Source organism: Gavialis gangeticus, unplaced genomic scaffold (assembly GCF_001723915.1).
Source record: "Gavialis gangeticus isolate Ggan-Ray unplaced genomic scaffold, GavGan_comp1, whole genome shotgun sequence".
NCBI classification, from domain to species: Eukaryota; Metazoa; Chordata; order Crocodylia; family Gavialidae; genus Gavialis; species Gavialis gangeticus.
In genome coordinates this window covers 175,112,234-175,134,051 of record NW_017729024.1, presented here as the reverse complement: position 1 = coordinate 175,134,051, position 21,818 = coordinate 175,112,234, and the positions used below count along the sequence as shown (strand labels likewise).

The 21,818-nt window shown below is 44.5% G+C and overlaps 1 protein-coding gene and 1 long non-coding RNA gene across 3 annotated transcripts in view; one reads left to right on the top strand and one right to left on the bottom strand.

The window, feature by feature from the left end:
- Window positions 1-21,818, bottom strand: part of SETBP1 (SET binding protein 1) — a 362,384-nt gene that overhangs the window by 289,707 nt on the left and 50,859 nt on the right. The gene's annotated exons all lie outside the window — the stretch shown is intronic.
- Window positions 11,944-13,405, top strand: LOC109297993. The gene is made up of 2 exons (XR_002097484.1): window positions 11,944-12,912; window positions 13,208-13,405. It is a non-coding gene; the product is annotated as an uncharacterized LOC109297993 (long non-coding RNA).

Below are 21,818 nucleotides of genomic sequence, written 5' to 3'. Positions count from 1 at the left end.
TAGCCACTCCTTTGTGCCCCCACGTTATATTGGGGAACCCGACCGAGCCCAAGCAATGGTCACTCAGCAAAGCATTAAAGGGGAAAACACTGCGCAAGGCTTTCTCCATGTAAATTTGGAATAAAGCATGTTGAAACAACCAAACCTCCGCTAGTATAAAACTGGTGTGAGAGAAGAATCAAATTATCTAGGGAATAATTCTGTATTAGCTATAGACCAGCAAAATATTAGTAAAATGACTTAACATTTTTTTTTGTTCTGTGTCCAGTTTCCAAGGAGGCGTAGCCATCCAGCAACCCAAAGTGCCTTTGGATTGGAATAAAACATAATACCAAAAGCAACAGGCAAAGAGAAGTTAAGTGAGAATGCAAACTGTGCAGGGATATACAAATCCATGGTGAGGAACATATGCAAGCTACTGTTCGCAAGTGGAAACCAAATAGGTTACCATTACCAATGATGAAGTGTGAGGTTGGCATGCTTTCTGCCTCTCGGATTTCAACACGGTTTATTTTTATAGAGGAGGCTTCCTCGTGCAAAGTGTGTTGGCAAACATTTTGCCATTGGGGGCAGTGAGCGGAGGAGGGCCTCCTTACGGAGGGCACAAGCAAATGAGAATGGAGCAATGAATGACAGAGCTGGAGATCTGGGAAAGAAGAGTCAAATTTGATCGTGACAAATGGGTATGTCATCAATCTTGCATACCAGAGGGGAAGGGAAGACAGGAATGGAGGGAGAGGAGAGGAATCTGGTGTTTAGTAGGTATTGGGTGGCGTCCGGGCAAGAGTTAAAGACAAAAAGTTGGATGAGAAGGCAAATAGTAGGAAGACGGGGCAGTGCAAATGAAACATGGACCTTCATAGCTGCAGGGAGCCCTGAGAAAGGAACTGAGAAATTGCAGACACCACCATCTATTGCAGAGCATGACCTGCCAAGAATCACCTCCCCTAACCTACCTAGCAAATGGCTGAGGCCACAAAAGTTACACTGTCTAGCCTGCCTTAAAGGAGATTAACTTCAGTATTATAAGCCCCCCCCAACCCCAAAGTATTGCACGGATGCCAGGATCAACACTTAAACTAGCCGCCAGCTCTTCTCCCACTGGCAGCCCAACACCTTTTGAGTCTAAGCATCCTGGAGGGGCTCCCTTCCCATCCTGTGCCATGGTACACACATGTGTTTCATACAAGATGACCTCACCCAGGCGGGATTGAGTGGTTCAAGACAAAATAAATACAGTGCATTTTAACTGGCAGCCCCTTTCCAATGCTTAATTTGGGCCCACCTCAATTTTCACTCAGCACTTGCTACATTTTGTCTGCTACAAAATGTCAGGATTTTATATCCCATCCTGAATAATGTTTTGTGAACTTGTAGGAAAGCTGCCTCCTATGCAGCTAGCATTTATTATTATTATAATTTTGAAGTTGGTTGGTTAAATCTATTGAATAGATTGGGCATGGAAAAAGCAGGCAAGAAGTTTGTGAAGAGGAAAAAAAACATACCCCAAAGATTTGCATGACTTCAGGGTGAAAAAAAGCAAACCTTCTCTTTCCAAGTCAGGTAGGTGATGTGTGTTGTACATATAGCAATGCAATTCTGAGTCCAGAGGGGAGTAAGGAAAAGTAAAATGGGGCTTAATAAGAGCTTATCAGGTGAAAAAAAGGGATGGACTCCCACTGATTTCCACCCCCAAATGTTCCAGCAAAGACATCATGACAACAAACCCAGCAAATAAACAGGAAAGGAAACACACAGCATCATCTGAATAAACCTTGGCTGGACGAGCATTCCCAGAAATCACTGTCATCTATCAACTGCTGAAAAGCTGTCTTTCCCATCTATCCCACTGCTGGTGTTTGAGAGCCCAATAACACCACCCTGAGCACGGAGCTGGACTAAATGGTTTCCACGGTTCCTTTTAGCCTTCCTTTTCTATGACTCCATGCTTCTCCAAATACGTTCTGTGCTTCCAAAAAACCTCATCGAGCTAGAAGGAGACTGCCTAGTAGAGTATTACCTCCCTCTTTATTAATAAATCTTCCCTGTGGTAGTCATTGGTTAGTTCAGTATGTCAAGTCCTCTAATATCTTATTGTATTGGCTGATACAAGGCTAAGTTGTGCTGTCACTAAGGCTGTTTATACACATGGTCCAGGAGGTGGTGGGGGTGTGTGCTTTAATTAGAGTGGTTTTGAGAGCAACTGTAACTAAAGTGCCTGAAACATCACGTGTATCAGCATCTCTGCCCTGAAAAATGGTGGAGGGGGAAAGTTCATTGTAACAAGCTTTAGTTAAAGCTCATCAAACAAGTTTTAGTCAACGCTCATCAAGCAAACTTTAGTTAAAGCACCCCCACCACCACCGTTTTTCAGGGTGGTGACACTGATACATGTGACGTTGGAATTGGGTGGAGTGTGGTAACCACCACACTCTGGTAGACCTGATTAATCGAGTCTGCTCCGAAGTGCGGTAATTACAACACGTTGGAACAGCCTCAGTGCACGTGTATAGGCGCACTAATGACAAAGAAGAAATTATTCCAAAATAATGCTGTTCAGAACATGCAGTCTATAAAGCTGTAACTGGTGAGATAACATAAACTCATGATTCAAAGTAGGAGAAATCTGTAAATTAACCTAAACCATGAAAGTTTGGGAAGATAACCCATAAAAACTGTCCCACATGTCCTAGTGCAGAAATCTTTCTTACATAGTTTTCTTCTACTTCATCTCATGGAGTTGAAAGACCCCCTTTAGGCAACTAAGGGCACTTTTACACGTGCTCTAGGGCTGGCAGGTGGGCAGGGGGGCACAGCGCTTTAATCAGAGTGGTTCCAAGAGCCACTCTAATTAAAGTGCCACCACATCTCCTTTATCCTTTATTCCCATACCTGAAAATGGTGGTGGGGGGTGCTTGAACTAAAGCTCATTCAACAAGCTTTATTTCAAGTGCCCCTGCTGCCATTTTAAGTGCAGGGACGCTGATACACGAGACAGAGGAGGCGGCTGGAGTGCAGCACACTCGATTAAGAGAGTCTGCTCCAAAATGGTGGAATTCCAACATGTTGAGGCAGCTTCAGCACTCTTACATAGACAACCTTAGTTAGCAAAAGCCTGGCATCACATCCAGATGTGGCAACTAGAGGTGTATCTAGACATGCACTTTAATGCATTTTAGTCTAATGCTCATTAAAGCATCACTAAAAAAACCCATGCTATTAAGTTAATGAAAACTGTAAATTAAAAGTAAATTAAAATAGGTGATTGCACATTTTCCTAGTATCTCACAACAGAGGGTGCCAATACACAAGCATCGAGGCTGCTCCGACATACTGGAATTCCAGCGCACTGGAGCAGACTCGATTAATTGAGTCTGCTGGAGCGTGGCAATTGCTGCACTCTGCTGGAGCGTGGCAGTAGCCTTGTGACACTTGCCACGCTCTGGCAGCCTCCTGCATCTCATGTATCAGCGTCCCCAGAGATGACCCAAGCAGGGTGTGGGGCCTGGTGTAAATCAGCCAATGTGGGGCCCTGCCCCCACTCCAATCCCAGATCCAATGATGCTAGCAGGGGTGGTGGGGTAGCAAGTGGCTGCACGTGGAGCCACTGCTCTGTGCTGTTGCTGCTACAACCCGCTTTGCAGGGCCCCCGCAAAGCATGGGGCCCGGGGCGGTCGCCCCAATTCACACCCCCTAGGGATGGCCCTGAGTGTCCCCATGCTTAAAAATGGCAGTGGGGCACTTGAACTAAAATTTGTCAAACAAGCTTTAGTTCAAGCACCCCCCCACTGCCATTTTTCAGTGTGGGAACGCTGGCAGCACTTTAATTAGAGTGGCTCTCAGACCCACTCTAATTAAAGAGCCACCCCCAACCCTGGAGCAAAAGTGCCTAGAGGTACAAGATTTAATGCACATTAACTAAAGTATGTTAATGCATGTGTAGATGCACCCTAGGGGATTGATGAGTCTATAAAAGTTAGTTAGAAATATGGGTAGATTTTAGCACTAGGATTATACTATTTGTATTCTACATTCTAGGATTTAGAAGTGCTCTATTCCAGTGGTTCCCAGCCTTTTTAGCCTGTGGACCAGAAGTGACCATGGACCAGCAAACTGCGGACCGGCAAACTGCACTTCGGAAGTGGCCAGCATACTGCAGAGTGGCAGCCAGCCCTTTTCTATACTCAGTATAAAAAAGGGTTGGGTGCCACTCTGCAGTATGCCAGTCACTTCCAGACTTCCAAGCTGATAGTCAACCTTCCTGAAAACCGGGAGCCAACCTTTCTCAGCCTGGTACCAGACCATGGCCCGGGGGTTGGGAACCTCTATTCAAGACTCAGCATCCTCTGGAAGAAAACACTTGAGAGGTTTTCTTCATCTACATCATCTTCAAGTCATTCCAGGAGATAATGGTATTGCAGGTTCTTATTTCCAACAAAATATTCCTTTGTTATATTTAAGCACAGCCAGGGCATACACGGTGTCCACTTTTCCATGGTATTACCACTGCATAAAACGTTAACTTTCTGACCACATAGCAATGGAAAACCCAGAATCCTAGAAATTCAGCCTGTGTGCAGATGCCTTACTCTTTACACAGATACCGGGGGTCTACAGCCACTTAACTCAAGTTCAAGTTTTAGCCTGCAATGCATATATGCAAAATGAGTCTGCAAGTGATAACCCATGCACAGCACAAGTGATTATGTGATTGCCCATGCATATTCCACAGAAGCTGATGAACAATGGATAACACCAGGGACTAGAAATTGGAAGATATGAATTCTATTTTCTTCATTAGCTCTTTCTGAGACCTTCAGTGAGGCCCACGCACATGCCTATGATACATTTTGTAAGGCACTTGAGATGCTTTACAAAAGGCCTTACATCAGACAGCAAAACAGTCATTGTCAGCACCTTCACCCAAAGCCATCTCCAATGTACGTTAGCACTTTGACTGAGTTTTATTGCTCACCACTATTTATTATTTCCATCACTGCATTGACTATCTTAGTCTAACACATGCAGTGAAAGTTCCCTTTCACTGAGGAGCTGACATCCTTCAGTGGATAGGATCAACAACAGCTAGGAGAAGAAAGAGGCAGAGAGAGGTCTAAGAGCCCTGCCTAAATTTGGGAGATGAATCAGTGGCAGAGGCAGGCATGAGATGCAGTTGTCCTGATCCCAGACTAGCGCCTTACACATTAGGCCATGTTGCTTCTCCCAATATTTTCCCTGTTCCAAGATGACAGTATAGTTTTCATTTTCTATTAACTTTTCCAAACAAAACCGTTAATGTTAAATCATTTCTGCACACAGGTTGCAGGTGCCATGGCTGTTTGGCACTAAAGAGACTCTGGTTGTAGAACAAATCAACATGGCTTAGAATATTGCCTACAAGCCATAGCAAAATGATCTCATGATTGCAATGCCTTGTAGCATTGCTTTAGTTAAGGTGATGTTGACTTTTCTTTTCGAGGGTTTAAAACCCAGCTGAAAATATTTGTTTCCAAGCAATTTGGGGCTGTTTCAAATCAGGTTTCTTTTAAGACCTGAAATAAAAATAGAAAATAAAATAAAGCATTTCAGTACAGAGACATGCTTAGGGAATATGCCATATTTCTGAAGGGTGTCTATTTATGTTACATACTTAAATGGCCTCCTTAAAGTAGTATTTGAGCCAATAATGTATATGGCCTCACAAAACTCCACTCAGGTAGACCAGAGCAATATTCCTCTTTTAATAAATGGATAAGCAGAGCCAGAGGGAAATTTAATGACAGGGCCAATACCATGTAGGAAGTTTGTGGCAGACTAAGGGACTTGAAACAGTATTCAATGCACCGAACCATTTTTTCTCTCTTACTTCCTGAATGGCAGAGTTCAGAAAAGGCTTAAACCTTCCCTTGCACAAAGAGTTTCAGACTATGGCTTTAGTGGTGAATAGGGACTTTTGTTGCCCCTCAGCCCTGTAGTGAGTGCTCTCCGCAAAGGGATGCTGCAGAATCCATCCAAGTGAATTCTGGGTGGCAATGTTTTGATATGGATTTTATATTAAAATCAATGATATAATATATGCATGCATGTTTGAACGCTACTTCCTAACCCGTTGGTTCCCAGCCTTGGGGTGCAACTCAAATCAGGGTCACAGAGGTCCTCAGTAGGGCCACGAAGGGCCCATACACACTTGCACATGTACACTCACGTGCGTGGCCTAGGGGCAGTAAGCAGGTGAGCGGGCCGTAGGGCTGGGCTGCGACACACAAAGGGGGCAATGGCAGCTCCCCGACCCCTGCTGCCACTGGTCTCCATTCCCAGCAGCCCCCGTGGTGCTGGGTCTGGAGGTCTTTTTGGTGGCCAATCTAGGCTTGCAGCAAAAAAAGGTTGGGAACCACTGTCTTCACCAAACCAGACATGTATATATGAATGTAGTTGACCAAGGGTGCCATAAGCAATTGAAAATTTAGACTGAATTATCAAGAACATATTCTTAACAACACGGTCTACTCAAAAGTAAACGAACCTCCCATGACAAGGGATAAAGCAGTCGCTGGGTCATTCAAAACTAAAATGACTAAAGGTTAAAATGCAACACACACTCTAGGGAGCAATCCTGTACGGGCCAAGGAGTGAGCAAGAAGACATTTATAGTCTTTTCCATTACTAACCACTGTGCTCTCAGAATCGGTCATTGTGTGACTGTTGAGTAGGTTACACACCTCTGGGTGGCCTCCAGAGATTTAGGACCTGATTCTCCACTGAATTTTATCCAGTGTTGTCATTTCCTTTTACTTATGGGCAGATTTAGGATTTTGAAAAAGGGGGTGCAGATGGTGTGGTGCAGCATCACATTTAACACAACACACATTTTCCTCCAGTAAAAGCTTTACTCACATGCTAGGAGCCTAGGGATGTATTATTCATGTTAAGAACAAAGCACAAATGAATATAGCTTTACTGGAATATGCACTTATTTGTTAGACTGTCTATAAAGTTAAAAAAAACCACAACAAACTAGGCAAAAGTAGTCAAGCGATCTTTTTATTAGTCCTGCATTTATTATAGTTAAATGTACATTTCTTATTCAGATTTGTAAAAGAAAATCTAGCTTTCTAGAGCAGTGGTTTTCAACCTTTTTTTCATTTGCAGACCCCTAAAAAAATCTGAATGGAGGTGCAGACCCCTCTGAATTGTAAGTGTGGGTATTCACTTACTTTTGATTGATCATAGTTATCGTTCATGGATAGCTTAGATGTAGTCTGCATTCCTGCAGGGGCCCGTGGACCACAGGTTGAAAACCACGGTTTTACAGCGTCCTGACACTGCATCCAACACTTCGCTATCACTCATTTCCACACTTGAGTTAAGGTTCACCTGAGTTAACGTTACCACACCTGAGTTAAGGTGTTTAACTAGAACTAAAAACAGACTAGAGGGCTGTGAAACAGAAGAGAGACATTCCCAGGAATGGCTAACAGACACTGAAATTGCAAACAAAAGGATGGCTTGATTAATGGAATGTCAAAAAAAAAGGAGAGGGGGTCATTAGTACTGAAGATTAGCAGAAATCAGGTAGATTATAATGATACATGAAGTCAGTTGACTCCCTCAGCACTGCCTGGAGAGAAATGCTGCTGTTGTGCCGTCCTCCCCCAGGCACTTGGTTTTAAAGGTTAGATGGAGCAGAAATAGAAAGTGGGATGTGCATCACTGCAGCCCCTCCTGGATCCAGCTTTGCTCTTACTCAAACGGAGAGCAACTTTGCTACATTTCTGATCAGGTAACTTTTTACACCTATGCAGCACAGATATAAATGAGTTGACAGGTTACTTTTATGTGGAAGGTCCCTCCTCCCCGTCAAATGCACCCTTTTTCTCTCTCCTGTCACCTCCAGTCATAACCCTCTAACTAAGAGCATCAGAGATTTGGATTAACTGGGAGCTGAAGTCTAGCAGAGTGGGTATTATTAATCCCACCATGAGCTCTTCAAATAAAGGGAGGAGAGTCTATAGCAGGACATCGCTTGGAGAAGAAGTAGATAGAAAGAAGACTGAAGGAAGGCTCTTACAGAAAAAAGATTTTGAGTTGAAAGACTTCAGGGCCTCCCCGTACTTCACCTCAAGTAGAGTGTTATAAGGAGTCGTTCTTCAGCAAGGACCCATAGCAAAAATATTTGCCTGTCAGCATCATGCAGCCGAGACCACAAAACTAACCGATCAATACTTTAGCCCATGATTTCTTCGGCTTTTCTGCTCTTTCCACATGCAGTGCCCAGTTCAAATGTGCATTCATGATATTTTGACTGTCAGGACAACTACCCCTTGGAGTTTATCGACAATTAATGTTCAAGGAGCAAAACCCCTCCCCTGAAGCTGCTCAGAAGTAAAGAGCTTCACTTCCAACTCACAATACTTTTTGGGTACATTAATGAAGAATACAAAATAATTATTAGTACAACTGGAGTCCACGGTATGAAATTATGAGAGACACCTTTTCTTTCTAATGCTCTAGGGCCTTTCTGAGCTGCCTTTCCTATGGGCATTTGCATTTGGCAGAACTAAAACGATCCTTTCAGATCCAGGACTAGACGATGGTGATAATTACCCACTGTTTTTCATGTATGAAATGCCTTTCCTGTAGATAGACCTCAAATTACTTTTTGAGCCACGTATGAGTCACTTAATTCACTTCCAAAATGAAACTACCTCTGAGATACAACAAACGTTGTCAATGCAAGGCGACAGAACGCAGCAATCATGTGCAGCAAGTGAAAAATAAGATTTTTCATTGGATGTAAAAAAACAGAAGAATAAATTTCCTGGAATCAGGATGTGGATGAGATACTGTGGCCAGGACTGGAGAAAAATGGACACAAGTGGAGAGAGATTTTCCATCATTACAAAGGATCTGGGCCATAAATGTTACTTCTCGCTAGGAGGAGGAAAGATCATGAGACCACCATGGTGCAGCATCAGTTCACAACTGATTCAAAGGGAGAAACAGTTCCCTGAGTATCAATCCGGGATGAGTACCTGGAGCTGCCCTCCCCAAAAGGAGCAAATATTGTGAGGTATCTTCTCTTCCTGTAACAACAAAGTCACACTTCACCCTCCTCGAAGTCGTTTCATTGCCATCTGCACTATACTAATTTTGCAGAAAACAAAACCACAACTGAAATGAGTGTGAGCTAATAAAAAACCAATAGGTGTTGGTGGGAAACTTCTGAAATGACTATTTGCAGCGAGCCAGTCTTGTACACTGTGTAAGAAGAAGCAGGCCACAGAAAATGCTAATTTACCCATGCTGTTTGGTAACACAGAGAGACCCTTAACGCAGAAAAAACCCAGTCTCAGCTGACCTGGGTACATGACGTCCCCAAAGTCCAACACTTGCCATTTTTTTGGAGTCATCCCTAGGAAATCTCTGCCCCTCAAAAACTTCTTCAGGCCTGAAGAATAGGGAACAATCCCAGCAATTTCCATTGCCCCGTTACTTTAAGTTCAGAAAAAAATAAGTCAAACAGACTTATACTCTGCAATTTCTTAACAAATGTCTATGGGTACCTGACTACAGGTTTGGATTTGGGAATGTCGTCCAGCAAGGAACCTGCTGAACCTTTTGTGCACACTTCAAGAGTCTCTTGTCCCAATGCCCAAAGCAAACATGGGATGAGGTTTAGCACATCATAGGAAAGTAGGGTTGAAAGGGACCTCTGCCGATCATCGGGTCCATCTGCTGCTGCTCAAGATAGGGTCATCCCTGACTAAACCATTCCAGTTTGGTGTCCATCTAACAAGAAGCTTTCCCTATTCCTTAAAAACTTCCCAAAGTACACTCCGCTAAATTATTCTGGTTTGGTGCTTCCCAACTTTTCCCCCGGATGTGGATTTTGTTAGCAGTAATGGTGACGGAGGATCATAGAAAGCAATGGAAGAACACTGGTTGGCCCCACGCAGTGAGAATGGATGGACGAGCTACTAAAGCTGATATCATTATTGGTATACTGATCATAATTATGATTACTCATTATTGTTATTTCTAGTAGAACTACTGTTATCATTAGTATTAAAGCATGTACTTTCCAGGTGCCCCAGAAACAGCATTAGAAGTATGGTATGATGGCACATTTTGGAGCAGCTGTGCCATCTGTACATTGGGGGAGTTACTAGAATTTCTTTTCATAAGATTTCAAGGCAAGAAAGGACTAAATACAAACCTCTTAACCATTCCTATTCAGCACACAAGGCTTTTAGTTCATGTGCTTGGATTCCTGGAATAATTCCCCCTGTTTCCCTTTTACTGTATTTCATGCTGGTCATCCTGCTTGGTGCTTTAGCCTTCTCCCATCCATGTTTTGAAAACACCAATTAAAAAAAAAAATCAGATAAAAAAAAGAAAAGAAAAAGGAACAGACAAGGGTCAGCATCTGTGGCTCCTCAGCCTGTGCCAGCAAACTCCCCAACCTCTTTGGGAACATCAGCCCCTTAGGGCCAAACCACTAAGGCAGCTCCTGACCGCCTTTAAAGCAAGTGGCACTTGAAGCCTTCCTGCAAACCCGGGTCAGAAGGTGCCAGGTACTGACCTGTTGCCCCTCTCCAGCCCTCCCCTTTCATGGCTCAGTATTTCTAACATTTAGCCAATGATTTTATTTTATTATTTTTTTTAAAGGAGGGAAATGTCAAGTACAGGGGCGCAATCCAGATTTGTTCAGATGGATTCCAACTGTGCGATCCCTTGAACTTTTTGTGCTTTAGTGCTTTTCTTACTGACAAGCGGAAGAATGCAACCACGAACCGGTGAAGCCAAGGCAGATTCCCTGAAGCCCTGACTTAAGTTTTGCAATATACCCTCAGCAGCTATTTGAGCGCTGGCTGCCGGGGGAACACGCAGCTTCCTACACAGTTCAGGCTGAGTCAGTTAGCGATTTAAAGACATGGGATTATATATTTCTTACCCCTTCCCCTTCCCCCTCCTTCCTTTTTTTCTTTTTTTTTTAAAGACGGGAAATTACCAGTTGCCCAAAACATGTAAAACTTGACAGCGATTTACTAGATAGATCATTTGCATTGGGCCCTTTCTCTTTGCTGCTACTTTTATTTTTCAGTAAACTCCTTCAACCATTAAACAATGTCACTCCCACAACAACTTTGGCAGAGATCAAAAGAGCAAGCGGGTTTGTACCCAATTTTTATCACTCACCTCCAGGTGGGATGAAAAACCAATGAGGTTTTTCTTTCCTTACCTTTTCCCTAACAATTTTCCCCTCCAGGATTTCCACCCAGGCAATAAAAGTATTTTGAAAAGTAATTGCTTTCTTTCTGGGTTTGCTGCAACTTGGTACTTAATTCATTGTCCTTTTGCTCAGACAAACAGGAGCAGCAACTCTTCTTTAAAAAGAACCGTCGTATTAGAAAAACTGCAGAAAACAACATTTTCGTCCACCCTTAACAGATCCCTAATGTAGCAACTACTGAGAGTTACCACTGGTAACTAGTAAGTGGCAAGCAACCATAGCACTGCAATTATACATATGGGGGAGACATATAACTAGGCAAAAATATAACTCTTTTTTCAAACTAATCTCTTGCACAAAATAGACTGCCCTACTCAGGTTCCCATTTCAATGCATGTCTTGATAAACTTAATGGATGCTGGGCTGCCGTGGACATGTGCAAAGTCGAGATTCGGTTATTTGACGTTTCACCTAGCCTAGATGCTCCAATCCCATTGAACAGAGAAATGCCAAAGCAGCATCACTAGGCTCGTGACCTCTCATCATACAAGCAGCAGTGAGGGAGACTTCCCAGGAGATGCTGGATGCCTTATGAAGTTTTCTATTACCAGTTTAGTAGCCACGCTCTGCCCACTATGAGACATTACCAAGCCTGATGGAGTTAGTGAGCTCGTCTCCTTAAGGATGAGGCCTGAAGGCAACGCTTTGGCAACAGGTGGCCATTCTCCCAGGGTGTTACTGTGACGTCTGAGCTGTGTGACAACGCAGAGATTCACACCCTGTCCCGATCCCTGCAAATATTCATTAGACTCTGTACTCTTTTTAAGCAGATCTGCCAAAGCCTGGAAATGAAATTTCATTCATTTATGACCAAGTTACAGGACACAGGCAGCTATTTTCAAAACCATTCCTAATGCTGCCTTTACTACCTGCTGGCTTCACATCAGAGCTCTTTTTTTTGGCCCAATCTGTGACCCCACACACATTCAGCCAACGTGAAGCTGAGTTTTATTTCATATGCTGCCATACACTATTCAGCAGTGTGCTGCACTATTTGCCTAGCCTCCGAGCGAGTTCGCAGACTCTCCGCACTGTCTCAAACCAAAAGCCTTGCTGCTGTCTCCACAACTTGGTGTGCTGCAGGTGCAGTCGTGCAAGTAAGGGTGAAACGTACAGAGCAGGAACGGAGCTGATCCATGCTGGATTCAAGACTACAGTCGTTCAATTCTTGACCCTTGACCATCATGCGAATTCACTTAAAGCTGGCAATGAGAGAGAGAAGGGAAAAGAGAAGTATAACGGCAGAGACATCCCTGAATGAGAAGGTCAGAGCAAATTAAAATTGCAGGCGTTTCATTTTTGCCGTTGGAGTAGGAATACTGTGCGCTGTTAAGCAGCTGCCACGTTCCTCCCCAGAGATGGCTGCATTTCAGCGCTGGGTGAATGGGTGACCTTGGATTCTGGAAGCAGGTATTCCCATTTGAAGTCAACAGGAAATCTGCCTTGCGGAGACTGCAGGAGTCAGGACTGTAAAGCAGCACTGAGATCCATTTAGTTGAAAAATAACAACAATTATAGGTATTATTTCACCGTATAAATGAACATCCGATGCTTAGTTTCATCTTTTGAAGAAGTAAACTCCCAGGAGGCTCCAGAGGAAAGGAAGACACTTAGAGGAGGTAGGCAAAACCCACAAGGGAAGCAGCCTGTTTCGTTTCTGGAATGAGTACCATGTGCATTTATTTTTAATTTTGACCTGAGTTCCTCTGCCTCCTGCCAGGAGTCCCGAGACCACATTGACAGTGTAACCAGAGCAGTAGCCCAACCATTCCCTAATAGCTATTACTTCTTAATAAAGAGCAGCACTTAGGCAAGGGATGAGGTTACTGTCGGAGGGGTCATGATTAATAATGATTAATCTGATCCTTGCCAACATGAACTGGATCCACCATTCACTAAATAATTACTTTGCAGCCTGGATACCGTTTCCCGAGGAGCAGAGGCGGCACACATTTATCATATTAAAACAAAAACCAAACAAACAGAAGGAAAGGAGGACCCAGCTCTCGGCAGCACTCACACCGACAGGAGCTGGTGGAGAAGCCAATGGAAAGGAAAATTCAGGCTTTGTCGAGCTCTTTGCAATCTGAGAAAGGAGGGGAAAAACCAAACGACTGAAGAGTGGGGCTGCCTTCCTTGAGAGCACAGCATCTATCCTGCAGGTTTTGCTTCTCCCAGGTTTCAATGTTGCATACGTTTGGGAATGCCGTTAAAAGTTTATAATTAAATTGACCCTTGACCACCATGTGAATTCACGTAAAGCTGGCAGTGAGGGAGAGAAGGGGAGAGAGATGTCTGCGTCCCCCGAGCGATCGACGTAACTGCATCCCTGGAATGATATTCCTGGAGATTATGGATAATTCATGTAACCTGGCATTGCTCAGGTGAAGTCCATGGTGCTAAGACAACTTCCACCCTCCCAGTATCTGGCTCTTGGGTGCTGGCCCTATCTTTTTGTCCCATGTCCTTATAGCACCTAGCATACCCAGGTTCTGGCCCGTGCCTGGGACAAGGGAAACAACCTTGAACATTTACTCCTGGATAAATTCAGTTTTTTGTAAGGAGTCAGCACAAATCCTGGGGGTGCAGCAGGGTGGAAGGGAAGCAGAGGCTGGGTTTGGAGCTTCTGAGCAGGGGTCACAATTTCACGCTCCAAATGCATGTACCTGATTGGCAAGAGTATTGCAACCCGGCTCTTAATTGTGGCCCTCTGGATGATACAAGTCCGTAAGCCTGAGACACCTTTATACAGCTCCACAAAATCCAAACTTTTATTCGGGAGCTCCAAAGAAAACGGGGCGTCTGGATGACCTAAGGTTGTATCTGTGAATGTCCCTCACCCAGCAACACTAATGGTCTTGTGGGATTCGCAGTGCACTGCGCACCCAGCGGGTTTCCTTCAGGTGTAGGTGCAATTTGATCTGTCCCTCAAAAGTAGCAGGGCATATAAAGAAGTATCCGCTACTCAATGATACCATAAGAGGACTAACTGGTGGATGCCACGCTGTGGTATCATTCATGCATCGCTTCACTCATGCCCTAATGTTCATTTTCAAAACAAACCAGAAAAAGAGTGTTTCTCCTGATGGCTGTTGTCCAGACCATAACATTGTTAAGATGAGTTTGTACCCAGATAGTTTTCAGGCTCCCTGATCCACCTTACATATGGAAGGGTACAAATCTACACATAAACAGAACATTATCATTTATAACCAAGTCAATGAACATGAAAACAGAGGACATTACAAATTCACTGGATATTACTGAGACTAGAACCTAGTCAATGAACATGAAAACAGGGGATGCCGCAAATTCAGTAGACATTACTGAGACTTTGAGGGAACGATAATTTAAAAAATAGGCCAACAAAACAAACAATTAAACCACAGTGAAGAGAAATCTCTGTCTGTATCTTTTTAAAAGCAAATTTTAGTTTTTCACTAAATGAAACCGGACCCAAATGCAGCCCATCTTCATTTCCTCGGAGTTACCATCTTGAATAACTAGCGTGCAATCATAGGCATGTATATGGGTTTCCAGCCAATGTCACCATATAAGTTTGTGTTTACCTACCAGTCCCAGGGGATAATTTATACGTGGAGCTGAGGTCCTTGCATCCATAGACAAATGTTCGACTCTGCCACCCACCCTCATGAACTAACTGCCTCTCCATCTCTGTCCTGTCTCCTGAAACACTGACAGGGTCCTGTCAGGAGCACGACGGATGTTCTCCGCAGGCTGTGGATCAAGACGCGGTACGGATGGTTTAAGCTGATCCAGCAGAAAGGGATACTTGGATGGCCAACCTATTACAAGGTCCCAGAAATTAGATTTAAGAGACAAGAGCAATAAAATGTGCAGATGTGTTTATCGTGGTTCCAGAAAACATCAAACGGGTTAGGGTCATTCAAAAAGATATCATCTTGTTATCATAATGAAAGTCTTGCAATCAATAAGTTTAATGCCCAGCATTCAGGTCTTGCTATAAATGGCCATTGAGAAACTACCTGAAATAATAATGTTCCCTTTGTTATAATCTTTATTAAAAGATTTAGGGACTGACCTCTCATTGGCATACGCAAGAACTAATTTAACTAATGTAAACTGAGTTGCACCAGTGCGAAAAGAAAAAAAAAAAGTAACGGGACTGATTTTTATTTAAGTGAAACACTTCCCTACTCTTGTACCATCTCAATTGGAAAGGATCTTTCAGGTACCTGAGGGTTACAAGGCAATATTGACTGGAAGTGAGCCATTAAGAAAAGCAAAACCGAGCAGTTTGAGTTTCAGCAGGATCCGATGAACAAAGTACTGAATCTAAGCAGATAGTGCAAGTGAGGATAATGGGATTTTTAAGAATAGTTGATCCTACACACCAGTGAGTAACCTTATTTACAGGAGAAGCCCAAGTGAGAAATGAATACGCCTGTTCATGAGTAAAGGTAGTTGCTTAGATCTTTGCAGGATTGAGCGCTGAAGTATTTAGCATTGACAAGAGATGCTAAAGATATCAATGAGCAACTATTCCTGCCTTCCCCCCATGACTTCAGCTCTCTTTCTGTCTAAGCAGCCAAATTTTTCAGACCTGGTTCATTTGAGAGCATCATTTGAATAGCCTTCAGGAACATACCTGACTCTGCTCGTTGCTCACAAACTGCATTTAGAGAGAAACCAGTTACTTGATAGCTGACATTTATGATCTGAAGATGAAGCTCTTTCATATTAACTTGAATGTATGTTTTCCTATTTATGAACAACCACAAGTGCCACAGAAAGCCTGTGTTGCACACAGCAGATCAGGGAGATAGCAGGCAGCATGGCAGCAGATAGGGTAGGAAGCAGAAACCAGAGCAGCAGATTAGGGCCAAGGAAGGGGCTCAGAGCAGCACGTGGGAAGAGTACGGGGATAATTTGTGGCACACTAGCCAAAAAAGTTGGCCCCCCACTTACTACTACAAGCCCCCAAATTAAATTTTGGAGAGGAAACAAAATGAATGCTCTCGGGATTAAACACCTCTTGGTCACAGAACGGAGCATTTACTATGTACATGAATTCACCCAGATGTGAAAATGCATGTAAGATGGTATGACATGACCAAATCCAAGCCAGTGCAAAATCCCCTTCTCTTACATAGCTACACTGCCTACAAGCGGTCCCAGTGAATCCATAATGAACAAATTCAGAGTGAGTGCTCCTCTGTATGACTCCTCGCCCTCACTTTGCCTTCTGTGGTAGGTTTTTACACTGTGCAGCCAAGACGATTATTATTAGTGCCAATAAAGAACTCTGTTTTGAATACATGGCTGCTCAAAGATGGTGTCCTTTTAAAGCAAGAGCACATAATTAATGGTGCATTTCTGTGCAACTACAGTGCTCCCAGAGAAATACTGTACGAGACCAAAGGCTGCGTGACTTTAATGAGAATTTACATGCGCTACTCTTTGGCATGCTATCATCTCATGTGTATTATTATTAGGAAACAGACGTTATAAAGAAATTAAGCAGATGGGAGTAAGTCAGGCCAGTGCATTATTACAGTTCCTAACTTAATGAAGCCCTCATCCTCCAAGAGTTCTTCTGCAAGTAACAGATTAAAAACATTAACACAGGGCACGTCTACATGACATGATTACTGCAGAGTTGACTAATTAGATCCCCAGTAAAGTCGTGTCTACACGTGAGGCCCTAATAAACCGCAGTAAATGAATAAATGACACTGTAGGATAGTGCTTGTAAACATGAGTACAAGCAGGATTATTTAGTGCCCTGCAATGCAGGTGTAGACACTGATGGGGCTGGCTGGGGCATGAAGGTCCTTCAGTGCTGGGGCACCCTGGACTGGCAGGCTCACCCCCACAGCCCCCTGCTAGCTGGGGCTGATCTTCCCCAGCTCACCGTACTGCGGTCTCAGCCACATGTGTAAATGCTGTGCCTGGGAGCAATAAACTCCGGTGTGAACTGCCCTGGAGTTTATTGTGTTGCACTAATATCACATGTAGGCATGCTCACTGTGTTACCATTAGCTTTTCAAAAGACCCCGGATCACAAGATGCCAGATCCATTTGTGTTCAGGAGCTGCAATGTGGAAACTGTAGTTTTCAGAGTAATCCAGTGCTGGGACCTAGTTTTATTTTCTGTTGAATCAGTTGACCAATCTGATGTGATTCTTTTACTTGGGCAGTTTGCCTACCCAACTCACAAGTTGCAACCACAACTCCTGATTAGTTTTGTGTCTTCAGAGACTCCCCTCTATGAAAAATGACTCAATAAAGGCATCAGCACTACAAGAAACATCCAAGACCCTCTGACACTTATTGGAAATAAAGGGGTTACTGAGGATGCCTCAATCCTGAAATCCTCATTTGTGGGAGTGGTCCTGTCAAGGGGAGTAGTGAAGGAGACTGCCTCTGAAGTTCCATGCTGCAGCATCCAGGACTATGGTCCTGGGGTCCTACATCAATGAAATCAAATGTGCAAGCTTTGCAGATATTCAGGGGCTCTTGAACCCTTGGTTTCACACACCTCCTGGGAAATGGAGAATTCCCTTATTCTGAACCACTCAAACAGAAGATATGAAAACAGTCTTTATAGATTTACTCATATGAACAAGAGCATGCCTATGATGCGAGGAAGTCCAATTTTCAAACCAAGTGCTTCAACTCCAGCACCTTTCATCTGTATTTAGATGTTTCGTGGTTATAAATCAGTGCACAGTTGCCTATAGGTTGTTATGAATTGACCAAATATGTCTTGGCTCCGGGCACCCAGGTTCTGAAAACTGGACACATAAAACATGAAGGGGATTCCTTGTAAAAGAAAAGTAAAAAATTACAGCCTGCATTCCCCAAGTGCTGATAGTTACCACCTGAGAAGACATTTTGAGCTGCCTTAGAGCAATGGATAAAAACACCTTGCTCCCACACCCACTCCACATGTTCAGAAACAGCCTTGATCTAAATAGGCCCAACATACTAATTTTCCTTGACAACATTTTAGGATGCTGCTGCCATGAATGAGCCTAATCTAAGCAACAGAAGCCTTTGCATTGACCTGATTCAATTCTGAAGATCCTTGGGATCGCTCTGGACTACATCCAAAGCCTCCTGAAGCTCAGACATCCTGATAAACTACCATGGCAGAAAAGGTCTGAGCAGGGCCAGATTAGCACATGGCAAACTAGGCATATGCCTGGCCCTGAGCTGCAGGAGGGGGACCTGGTCCTTCCCTCCGCAGTGGCGGTGTGAATGGCCTCGTCCACCTCTCTTCCCTTCCTTTCCACCTCGCCACCACTGCGGCTGCTTCCTAGCGGTGGCTGCGAGCCTCGCTCCCCGTGGATGGCAGCACTAGGATGGGGACAGGGGTCTCGACTGGCCGGGGGCCCATGAGTTTCTTTGCCTAGAGCCCACTAAAGGGTTAATCTGGCCCTGGGTCTGAGATCCCAGATTTGGTCAGAAGGCTTCTTGAGATCAATTAGGACCAGAACAGATTACCTCCCCACCTGTTTCATGTCCTCTCTCCTGCATGCACACAACCCTTTCCTTCTGGCTTGGACTACTTCTAGCTGAGAAATAAACACATTCAAAGCTTGCAGAGCCACAGGGAATCTGCCTTTCAAGAGGCCTGGGATTGCAGCATTGTGGATTTATATGGAAAAAGGATATTGCAGCATTGAAGAGGTTAATGAGTTTAGCAAAGCGGAAACCCAATGCCCTAAATGCCGGGGAGGGGAGAGGGCACGATTAAAGGGAATTGCATCCATTCCTCAATGTCAGGCCATGGCAGAGAGGTGACCCCCCGGTGGTGATAATTACAAACAGGAAGATAAACTTCTGATCAGCCCTTAAGCTTCTGAAACCTGTCTGGTGCAGTTAGGACAGATGCCTTGCACCTACTTTTCAGTCCCAAATTCAGGATCAATTTGATCCAACTCCCAGCATTTCAACAGTTTAGTGTGTAAGGCTACAAACACACAGCCTTTCAAAGCCAGCGAGGTTGTGCCGTCTTTCCAAACCAACTTGAATCAAGCACATAGGGCTGTACCTGCCTGATAGGCTGCCTAGGAGATGGGAAACGCTGCAGTGCTGATGCGAAGCAGCTTCAAGATTCACCTTTGATTACCTGCAGTTTTACTATTTATGTCTTTGGTTTCTAGTTACCTTAGGTACTTCTGTGGCCCAGATTCCACAGTGTCCTAATGAATCGGTCTTAAATATAGCTATCCTGAAACCCTCATAGAGTATTATCACCCCTGGTAGAAAGCACTGAGAAGCCAAGTAACTTACCCAGACTCAGAAAGAGCTGAAAGCCTCTTGTCTGAGGTCCTAGGCTAATGCCCACCCCACCAGACCATCCTTTCTCTCTTGGGCTCCATGCCTCGAGGCCATCATTTCAGGTGCTTTGCCCCACTAACCCCACAGAACCACTGCATTGCCAGAGGTAATCCAGGCCTTTTAGATGCAGCAACTCCTTTATGTAGCAGGTAATGGCAGTATTTTCATTATGACATACAGTATGGCCCTGTTTCCATTATATCTGAGATCCCTAAAGATGCTGAAGACAGGAGGTACAGGGAAGTGATGCTGTCCACATTTAACAGGGACAAATGTTGTGACTTAGTCAAGGGTCACAAGAAAATCAACAGCAGACCTGGGACCTGATCCAGGTATTTCCATGTTTCCTTCCTTGCCATGCAAGTGTACTGGGACCTTCCCTTGAAGATGAGGCCTCCCCAGTACTGAAGAACAAGGTTTGGTCTGCTGGCCTCGCTCTCTAAGAGCTGACCCTCTAAACCAAAGGTTGTCAACCTTTTTAGACTCAAAACAACCATTGTTAGACTCAAGGCACTTTTGGAAATATCAGTTCTCGGTTTTCACTCCTTTTCTGATGATGGAAAAATAACAGAGCAGTTCTCCTGTTGCAAAGAACTCCCCAGTAGGTACGAATGTTTTCAAGACTCTGGATTCCTATACGAAATCTCTGGCCACTTCCAGAAGAGCACAGCCATGTGGTATGTGGTGCCATAGACCCATCTATGGCTCTGCACGCAGCACATCCAGGCATTCCCTACACTGCTACCTTGCAGCGGGGTGGGGGAGGTTTGACCCCAGGATTTCCGAAGTGAGAAATCAAAGCAGAAAAAAGTGGGGCAGCACATGTGGCAGCACCGTGCACCACCCAAAACCAGTCTGACCAGCTGGAGCCACACTCCTGCTGCCGGCCAGGTTCTCAGCTGCAGGAGCGCTGTGGTTGCAGCTCCCCCAGGTAAGACTGCTAGAGGCCAGGACAGTTGCTGACCCTACCCCATGTGGGGTAACCTGCCATGCACTACTGTGTGCATGGCACAGACGTTCCCCAGGCACAGGTAGCAGCGGCACAAGGCTGCTTGTCCCCAGGAAACCAAACGTCCATGCTCACTTGGATACAGCCTCTGGATTTATCTTGTGAACCATGTTTGCGGGACCCAACAGTGCTAACAGTGTGCGGCATCCTGCAGCACCCTCAAAAGGATCTCAGAGCACCCCAGCTTGAGAAACACTGCTAAACTCACTAACATCCCAGCCTGCATCAGCCACCTTGAATCCTGATCCATGAGTTCTGCACTTCATCTCTCTTTCAGGACTCTTAACAATATACTTCTTTAATGAGGTGCCCAATTTGGGCTCCAGCACATCAACTTTAGGCCATTAAGTTAAAAAAAAAAAGAAGGAAAAAAACCACAATCCACTGCATCTGCCTTTAGGAACAGATGTCAGCCTTGCCGCTTTCATGGGCTCCTTCTAACGCTGCAGGAAGGAAGGCTGGAAACCCAGAAACTCAGCAATGGGGTACAGGAAAACGGCTTCTGCTTGGATTCTTCTATCAGGAACTTGATCTGCACGCCTGGAGCAGTGTATGCTGATGCCTTGTGCTACATTAAACATGCATGTGCAACTCCAGCTTATTCAAAGATGTGAAACAGAGCCCGCTGGGGTGATCAGGGTTAGCACGTATGTGTTTGTTTATCTGTATATTATTTTAGCGTTTCCCCTTCCTAACACCCAGGAATTTGTTAAGAAATTAAAGCGACTCCATGGAGCTTTGATACTATTGTTGCTGCCTTCTAATATTTCTCTCCCTCCTCTGCCTGGAGGTGCAGCCCCAGGTTCTTGACAATGCCGGGGTGGGAGGGGAGCCTGCTCTGGCAGGAAGCAAACAGAGCAACCTGATCTCACCAGGAGCCGGAGACATTCTGTATTAATTTATAGAAGGTTGTTTTCCTGTTTTGTGGCTCTCTAATAACAGGGCTGTAGAAGAAAGTGGCCACTGCCAAGTGATCTTGAAAGGTAAAAGATACGTCAGGCGCTCTGGAGCAGTCTGCATTTGAGTGGCATGAGAATCCCTTTCCTTGATTAGTAGAAGATAGAATAAAAGGCAGAGTTTTGTTTGCCCTTGCTGGGGCATGTGGCACACCAGTTGCTATATATCCACTGGAGCCACTTTGAGTCCCACTCTGGACTAAAGCTGAAGGCTGGGATCTTCCCCCCT